Below are 9,381 nucleotides of genomic sequence, written 5' to 3' on the forward strand. Positions count from 1 at the left end.
TTCAGTAATTTCAACAGAATATTTATCAAACAGAGTGGAAGGAAAACTGTGCGTGTGTGTACGTGTTTAACTACAGTGAGGGAAAAAAGTATTTGATCCCCTGCTGATTTTGTACGTTTGCCCACTGAAAGAAATGATCAGTCTATCATTCTAATGGTAGGTTTATTTGAACAGTGAGAGACAGAATAAAACAAATTTAAAAAATGCATGTGAAAAATGTTATAAATTGATTTGCGTTTTAATGAGGGAAATATGTATTTGACCCCCCTGCAAAACATGACTTAGTACTTGGTGGTAAAACCCTCGTTGGCAATCACAGAGGTCAGACGTTTCTTGTAGTTGGTCACCAGGTTTGCACACATCTCAGGAGGGATTTTGTCCCACTCCTCTTTGCAGATCTTCTCCAAGTCATTAAGGTTTCGAGGCTGACGTTTGGCAACTCGAACCTTCAGCTCCCTCCACAGATTTTCTATGGGATTAAGGTCTGGAGACTGGCTAGGCTACTCCAGGACCTTAATGTTTCTTCTTGAGCCACTCCTTTGTTGCCTTGGCCATGTGTTTTGTGTCATTTTCATGCTGGAATACCCATCCATGACCCATTTTCAATGCCCTGGCTGAGGGAAGGAGGTTCCAGGTTCTCACGGTACATGGCCCCATCCATCATCCCTTTGATGCGGTGAAGTTGTCCTGTCCCCTTAGCAGAAAAACACCCCCAAAGCATAATGTTTCCACCTCCATGTTTGACGGTGGAGATGGTGTTCTTGGGGTCATAGGCAGCATTCCTCCTCCAAACACGGCGAGTTGAGTTGAGGCCAAAGAGCTCCATTTTGGTCTCATCTGACCATAACACTTTCACTCAGTTGTCCTCTGAATCATTCAGATGTTCATTGGCAAACTTCAGACGGGCATGTATATGTGCTTTCTTGAGCAGGGGACCTTGCGGGCACTGCAGGATTTCAGTCCTTCACGGCGTAGTGTGTTACCAATTGTTTTCTTGGTGACTATGGTCCCAGCTGCCTTGAGATCATTCACATGATCCTCCCGTGTAGTTCTGGGCTGATTCCTCACTGTTCTCATGATCATTGCAACTCCACGAGATGAGATCTAGCATGGAGCCCCAGGCCAAGCGAGATTGGCAGTTCTTTTATGTTTCTTCCATTTGTCACCTTCTCACCAAGCTGCTTGGCGATGGTCTTGTAGCCCATTCCAGCCTTGTGTAGGTCTACAATCCTGTCCCTGACATCCTTGGAGAGCTCTTTGGTCTTGGCCATGGTGGAGAGTTTGGAATCTGATTGATTGATTGCTTCTGTGGACAGGTGTCTTTTATACAGGTAACAAGCTGAGATTAGGAGCACTCCCTTTAAGAGTGTGCTCCTAATCTCAGCTCGTTACCTGTATAAAAGACACCTGGGAGCCATACATCTTTCTGATTGAGAGGGGGTCAAATACTTATTTCCCTCATTAAAATGCAGATGAATTTATAACATTTCTGACATGCGTTTTTCTGGATTTTTTGTTGTTGTTATTCTGTCTTTCACTGTTCAAATAAACCTACCATTAAAATTATAGCCTGATCATTTCTTTGTCAGTGGGCAAACGTACAAAATCAGCAGGGGATCAAATACTTTTTTCCCTCACTGTATAGTGAGTTTTTTCCCTCACTGGGACCAGAAGTCCCAACAAGAGTAGTAAACGAACAAAACATTTGACCAACTGGGGACATTTTGTTGGTCCCCACAAGGTCAAATGCTATCTCTAGGGTGTTTAGGGTTAAGGTTAGAATTAGTGTTAGAATTAGGTTTAGGGTTAGGAGCTAGGGTTCGTTTTAGGGTTAGAAGCTATGGTTAGGTTTAGGGTTAAGGTTAGGTTTTGGAGTTAAGGTTAGGGTAAGTGTGTGTGTGTATGTATTATGGAGCAATTTCAGTGCGAACAGACATTTTATTTGAATTAGATCATTTCGAATTTGTATTAGGATATTGAATTTTCATTGAATATTTTTTCATTTGTAATGCAGAAATTGAATAATAGAATTCATAATTTGAACTTTTTGCTATCAGTTTTAAAATTCAATTTCAATATAATTGAAAATTCAAATTCAATATTTATATATTGATAGATATTGCATTCACTGTCCGTGTATCAAGTTTACAAACTATTATGTCAAGTTTATCAAAGTTTCATATATTCAATTTATCGGATACATTCAGATTCAGTTTTCTAATTCAGTAATCTAAATTCCGATTCAAAACCAGAGACAACATCATGGTACTTTGCCAGCCAGGAAAGGTAGAAGAGAACATATAGAATAAAACACTGTGGTAAACAGAAGCTTCTGGTGGTTTCTGAAGCCAATGTGGCATGTTGAAATAATTATCTTTTTGACTCCACCGTTTGAACCGTTTTGGCTATAAACTATTATGACCCCTTTCCTGAAAGCTTAGACTCTCTGAAGCATGGACGTGCCTTTTGTTCCCCTCTATGATGATCACATGCCGCGCAGGACACATCAGAAGGGGAGTGTCCCAAAAACCGCAATTTGGCTGAATAGTTCATTAGCCCTGTCATAGCCCTTCTAGGGATAGTCATTCCAGTTTCCACTCCCTATTAATCTTGCTCTTGTGACTGTCTGGGGTCGAACCAGGCCTCCTGCATGTCACAAGACTGTGTTAGCCCACTTAGCTAAAGCTCAACGGGATGAGTTCAGTAAGCTAACACAAGTCTTAAAGTCTCCAGCAAGGTTACTCATCAAAAGAGCGTGGTTTATCGAACCACCTCCGTTACATTTCACCCCCCTTTGACCTCCAACTCAGAGATCATGGCACCAATATAACTGACTGGGTTCGAAATCAGGCCTGTTGCACAACAACAACCCTTCCTGTGGCAAACAGAAGCAGAAGGATCTGTCCACCCCATTTAATGGTTTGGTGATCCATGCGTGTGATGAGCAACCTTGCCTGAGACCTAATGACGTGTTTGTTTGTTTGATGGGGTTCTAACCCAGGGCTCCTGTGTGCCAGGCAATGCAACTTTTCAGGTCTCAGACAAGTTACTCATTATGCGAGTGTGGTCACCAAACCACCTGTCTTACACTTCACCCCCCTTTGACCTCCTCCTTGAAGAGGCCCATCCAAGTCACAGGACCAATGTCTAGGCTTTAGCTCAACAGGCTAACACATTCTTAACCTAGTCAGTCACATTACCCTTATGACTACCCTTGCCGGAGACTTGAAACGAACACCTCTAACATGTATTAGTGTAGCAGATGGGGATCTGTGAAATTCACCCCTCGGCCTGAAGTGGCCTTGTGCACCTTGCGCCACTGAAGGAGGCCTTTTTCAATAGCGTGATGGTTTGGAATGCTTCAGGATGGCAGTCACGTGTGTTTATGAGGCAGAAGTCCTGAGTTTGAGTCTCCATCTGACCTATATCATAGGGAAGCGGTACTCGCAGGCAGCCTGGCATCCTTTACAATGGTGCCACTGGACTCAGATCTACAGTTGCGCTCAGTTTAACCACTGGGGTCGCTGTGGAGTGAATTTGGGGTGTGAATGTAACAGATGGGGATTCATAAACTCACTCTTCAGCCTGAAGTGTTTCACCTTGCGCCATTGAAGGAGGCCTTTTTCAATAGCGCGTTGGGTTGGAATGCTTCGGGGGGTTGGGGGGGGGGGGGGGGGGGGGGGGTTACGTGTTTTTGCGATGCAGAGGTCCTGAGTCTCAGTATGAGCAGTGTATCGTCCTTTAACCTGTTATGGCTAGGGGGCAGTATTTTCACGGACGGATAAAAAAACGTACCCGATTTAATCTGATTAGTACTCCTGCCCAGAAACTAGAATATACATATAATTATTAGCTTTGGATAGAAAACACTCCAAAGTTTCTAAAACTTTTTGAATGGTGTCTGTGAGTATAACAGAACTCATTTGGCAGGCCAAAACCTGAGAAGATTCTGTACAGGAAGTACCCTGTCTGACCATTTCTTGGCCTTGTTGATTATCTCTATCAATTACAGGGGATCTCTGCTCTTACGTGACACTTTCTACGGCTCACATGGACTCTCAGAAGGCGGCAAAATGCTGAATCGTGGCTTTGCAGGCTCTGGCTGAAACAAAGTAGCGCGTTTGGGTAGTGGCTGGTTACAGTACTGTGAGACTCAGGCTCGTGCCCGCGTCGACCGAAAGCTTTGTTTTCTTTCCTCTGTTTAGCTAAATGGAGATTCCCGGTCGGAATATTATCGTTTTTTTACGAGAAAAATTGCATAAAAATGGATTTTAAACAGCGGTTGACATGCTTCGAAGTACGGTAATGGAATATTTAGAAATCTTTTGTCACGAATTGCGCCATGCTCGCGACCCTGATTTACCATTCGGATAGTGTCTGGAACGCACAAACAAAACCCCGCTATTTGGATATAACGATGGATTATTTTGGACCAAACCAACATTTGTTATTGAAGTAGCAGTCCTGGGAGTGCATTCTGACGAAGACAACAAAGGTAATCAAACTTTTGTAATAGTAAATCGGAGTTTGATCAGGGCTAAACTTGGTCGGTGTCTAAATGGCTAGCCGTGATGGCTGGGCTATCTACTGAGAATATTGCAAAATGTGCTTTCACCGAAAAGCTATTTTAAAATTGGACATATCGAGTGCATAGAGGAGTTCTGTATCTATAATTCTTAAAATAATTGTTATGTTTTTTTGTGAACGTTTATCGTGAGTAATTTAGTAAATTCACCGGATGTTTGCGGGGGGTATGCTAGTTCTGAACGTCACATGCTAATGTAAAAAAGCTGGTTTTTGATATAAATATGAACTTGATTGAACAAAACATGCATGCATTGTATAACATAATGTCCTAGGGTTGTCATCTGATGAAGATCATCAAAGGTTAGTGCTGCATTTAGCTGTGGTTTTGTTTTTTGTGACATTATATGCTAGCTTGAAAAATGGGTGTCTGATTATTTCTGGCTGGGAACTCTGCTGACATAATCTAATGTTTTGCTTTCGCTATAAAGCCTTTTTGAAATCGGACAGTGTGGTTAGATTAACAAGAGTCTTGTCTTTAAAATGCTGTAAAATAGTCATATGTTTGAAAAATGGAAGTTTTCGGATTTGAGAGGAATTTGTATTTCGCGCCACGCCCATCATTGGATATTGGAGCAGGTGTTCCGCTAGCGGAACGTCTAGATGTAAGAGGTTTTAACCTGTTGGGGCTAGGGGGCAGTATTTTCACGGCCGGATAAAAAACATACCCGATTTAAACTGGTTACTACTCTTACCCAGAAACGAGAATATGCATATAATTAATAGATTTGGATAGAAAACACTCTAACGTTTCTAAAACTGTTTGAATGGTGTCTGTGAGTATAACAGAACTCATATGGCAGGCCAAAACCTGAGAAGATTCCATGCAGGAAGTGCCCTGTCTGACAATTTGTTGTCCTTCTAGGGCATCTCTATCAAAAATATCGCATCTCTGCTGTAACGTGACATTTTCTAAGGCTTTCATTGGCTCTCAGAAGGCGCCAGAAAGTGGAATGAGAGCTCTGCAGTCTCTGGGCGAAAAAAAGCAGGAGATTTTGTGAGTGGTCAGGCAGGGAACACTGACACTGGAGCGTGCGTGCACGAGAGGACTCCATGTTTTTCTTTCTCTCTTTGAACGAATACAACGTCGCCCGGTTGGAATATTATCGCTATTTTACGAGAAAAATCGCATAAAAATGTATTTTAAACAGCGTTTGACATGCTTCGACGTACGGTAATGGAATATTTTTACATTTTTTGTCACGAAATGCGCCCGCGCGTCACCCTTCGGATACTGACCTCAACGCACGAACAAAACGGAGCTATTTCAATATAACTATGGATTATTTCGAACCAAAACAACATTTGTTGTTGAAGTAGAAGTCCTGGGAGTGCATTCTGACGAAGAACAGCAAAGGTAATCCAAATTTTCTTATAGTAAATCTGAGTTTGGTGAGGGCCAAACTTGGTGGGTGTCAAATAAGCTAGCCGTGATGGCCGGGCTATCTACTCAAAATATTGCAAAATGTGCTTTCGCCGAAAAGCTATTTTAAAATCTGACACCGCGATTGCATAAAGGAGTTCTGTATCTATAATTCTTAAAATAATTGTTATGTATTTTGTGAACGTTAATCATGAGTAAATAAGTAAATTCACCGGAAGTTTGCGGTGGGTATGCTAGTTCTGAACATCACATGCTAATGTAAAAAGCTGGTTTATGATATAAATATGAACTTGATTGAACAAAACATGCATGTATTGTATAACATAATGTCCTAGGAGTGTCATCTGATGAAGATCATCAAAGGTTAGTGCTGCATTTAGCTGTGGTTTTGGTTTTTGTGACATATATGCATGCTTTGAAAATGGCTGTGTGATTATTTTTGGCAGGGTACTCTCCTGACATAATCTAATGTTTTGCTTTCGCTGTAAAGCCTTTTTGAAATCGGACAGTGTGGTTAGTTTAACGAGAGTCTTGTCTATAAAATGGTGTAAAATAGTCATATGTTTGAGAAATTGAAGTTATAGCATTTATGAGGTATTTGTATTTCGCGCCACACGATTCCACTGGCTGTTGACTAGGTGGGACGCAAACGTCCCACCTTGCCCAGGAAGGTTAAATCAAATCAAAGAACCTTGGCGTGACCCTGGACAACACCCTGTCGTTCTCTACTAACATCAAGGCGGTGACCCGATCCTGTAGGTTCATGCTCTACAACATTCGCAGAGTACGACCCTGCCTCACACAGGAAGCGGCGCAGGTTCTAATCCAGGCACTTGTCATCTCCCGTCTGGATTACTGCAACTCGCTGTAGGCTGGGCTCCCTGCCTGTGCCATTAAACCCCTACAACTCATCCAGAACGCCGCAGCCCATCTGGTGTTCAACCTTCCCAAGTTCTCTCACGTCACCCCGCTCCTCCGCTCTCTCCACTGGCCTCCTGTTGAAGCTCGCATCCGCTACAAGACCATGGTGCTTGCCTACGGAGCTGTGAGGGGAACGGCACCTCCGTACCTTCAGGCTCTGATCAGGCCCTACACCCAAACAAGGGCACTGCGTTCATCCACCTCTGGCCTGCTCGCCTCCCTACCTCTGAGGAAGCACAGTTCCCGCTCAGCCCAGTCAAAACTGTTCGCTGCTCTGGCACCCCAATGGTGGAACAAGCTCCCTCACGACGCCAGGACAGCGGAGTCAATCACCACCTTCCGGAGACACCTGAAACCCCACCTCTTTAAGGAATACCTAGGATAGGATAAAGTAATCCTTCTACCCCCCCCCCCCCCTAAAAGATTTAGATGCACTATTGTAAAGTGGTTGTTCCACTGGATATCATAAGGTGAATCCACCAATTTGTAAGTCGCTCTGGATAAGAGCGTCTGCTAAATGACTTAAATGTAAATGTAAGTTTATTTGTCACATGCGCCGAATACAACAGGTGTTGACCTTACAGTGAAATGCTTACTTACAGGCTCTAACCAATAGTGCAAAAAAGGTATTAGGTGAACAATAGGTAGGTAAAGAAATAAAACAACAGTAAAAAGACAGACTATATACAGTAGTGAGGCTATAAAAGTAGCGAGGCTACATACAGACACCGGTTAGTCAGGCTGATTGAGGTAGTATGTACATGTAGATATGGTTAAAGTGACTATGCATATCTGATGAACAGCGAGTAGCAGCAGTAGCTTTATATGAACTTCCTGAACTTACAGGCTTTAGCTAAGTGGGCTAACACAGTCTTGTGACATGCAGGAGACCTGTTTCGAACCCAGTCAGTCACAAGAGCAAAATTGAAAAGGGAGTGGAAAGACTATCCTGAGGGGTTATGACAGGGCTATTCAACTATATTCTTATGGGGGCCAAATTGTGTTTTTTGTGACACTCCCTTCTAACGTGTCTTACGCGACATGTGATCATCATAGAGGGGAACAGAAGGCACGTCCATGCTTCAGAGAGTATAGCTTTCAGGAAAGGGGTCATAATAGTTTATAGACAAAACAGTTCCAACGGTAGAGCCAAATTCATAGGAAGAAAATGTATTCAACATGCCACATTGGCTTCAGAAACCACCAGAAGCTTCTGTTTACCACAGTGTTTTATTCTATATGTTCTCTTCTACCTTTCCTGGCTGCCAAAGTACCATGATGTTGTCTCTGGTTTTGAATAGGAATTTAGATTACTGAATTAGAAAACTGAATCTGAATGCATCTGAGAAGTTGAATATATGAAATATATTAACATATTCAATAATAGTTTGTAAACTTGATACACAGACAATGAATTCAATATCTACCATATTGAAACTGAATATATAAACATTCAATTTGAATATTAAATGAAATTGAATTTTAAAATGTAATGCAATATTGATTAAATTCAGTTTCAAATGATGAAATACAAGTTCAAATGATGAAATCTATAATTACATTTGTGCATTACAAATTTAAAAATATTAAATTCAAATTCTATATCCTAATATAAATGACAAATGATGTAGCCTAATTGAACTACAATTTCTGTTCGCACTGAAATCGCTCCAAAACACACACAGCTTTCCAGACATAGGGTCTGCATGAAAGATGGGGAAGGCGAGTGAAATAGGGCGAGTGTGAAAGCGAGAAACTGACAGCGGAGCCCAGAACGTGTGTGTCACCGCATCATGCCTGTAGTCTACCGCAACACACACATGACCAACGTTTGCCAGTCGCACTACAATGTCCTAAATCCGTTTACATTAAATAACATTCAAAATGAACACACACTAAAGCAATAAAAAACAAAGAAATGCATTTACATTTGTCAGGAAAGCATCATGGAAAAGCCTACGCATAGGCATCTCCTAACCTACATTTTATTCTAATAGCTGTAGGTAAAAACTTGCACTGTAATCTTCTCCCAATTTTCCAACTTAAAGTTACAATGGATGCATATGCATATTATATAATTGAGAAGAATAACGATATATGTTTCCTTCAAACTCTTCAACATAATGTAATTGAATGATTAATAAAACATGCGCCCCTCGAATGGTGATGTATTACGTAAAATAAACAACATTAAATATACATACGGTGGATGTTGCAGGTAGTTTGAAGGTTTCAATCGATAATTTTGTTGTACATTGTTTAATAGTTCCAACCGTTGCAGGACAGTTCCTTGTTTCCAACAGTCAGGGCGCCGCGCTTCTAGTGCTGATGAAAACAGAGGCCAGACGGGTCAGCGGTATACAGTATATTTGCGTCACAACGTGTCTATCCAATGCGCACAGCGCAGGACTTGCCACTCAAGCCGTTTCCAACAATAACAATAGCGAATAGGAATAAATGTAGGCTATTTAGACTCGTCTACTTTAAAATAA

The 9,381-nt window shown here is 41.8% G+C and overlaps 1 protein-coding gene across 1 annotated transcript in view; it reads right to left on the reverse strand.

The window, feature by feature from the left end:
• Window positions 1-9,272, reverse strand: part of LOC106565078 (AP-4 complex accessory subunit RUSC2) — a 33,890-nt gene extending 24,618 nt beyond the window's left edge. The window contains exon 1 of the mRNA XM_014131717.3: window positions 9,094-9,272. The gene's annotated coding sequence lies outside the window, so the exon portion shown is untranslated. The remainder of the gene's footprint in view (window positions 1-9,093) is intronic.
• Window positions 9,273-9,381: the final 109 nt, after the last annotated feature.

This window comes from Salmo salar, chromosome 01, assembly GCF_965601325.2.
Source record: "Salmo salar chromosome 01, fSalSal1, whole genome shotgun sequence".
NCBI classification, from domain to species: domain Eukaryota; kingdom Metazoa; phylum Chordata; class Actinopteri; order Salmoniformes; family Salmonidae; genus Salmo; species Salmo salar.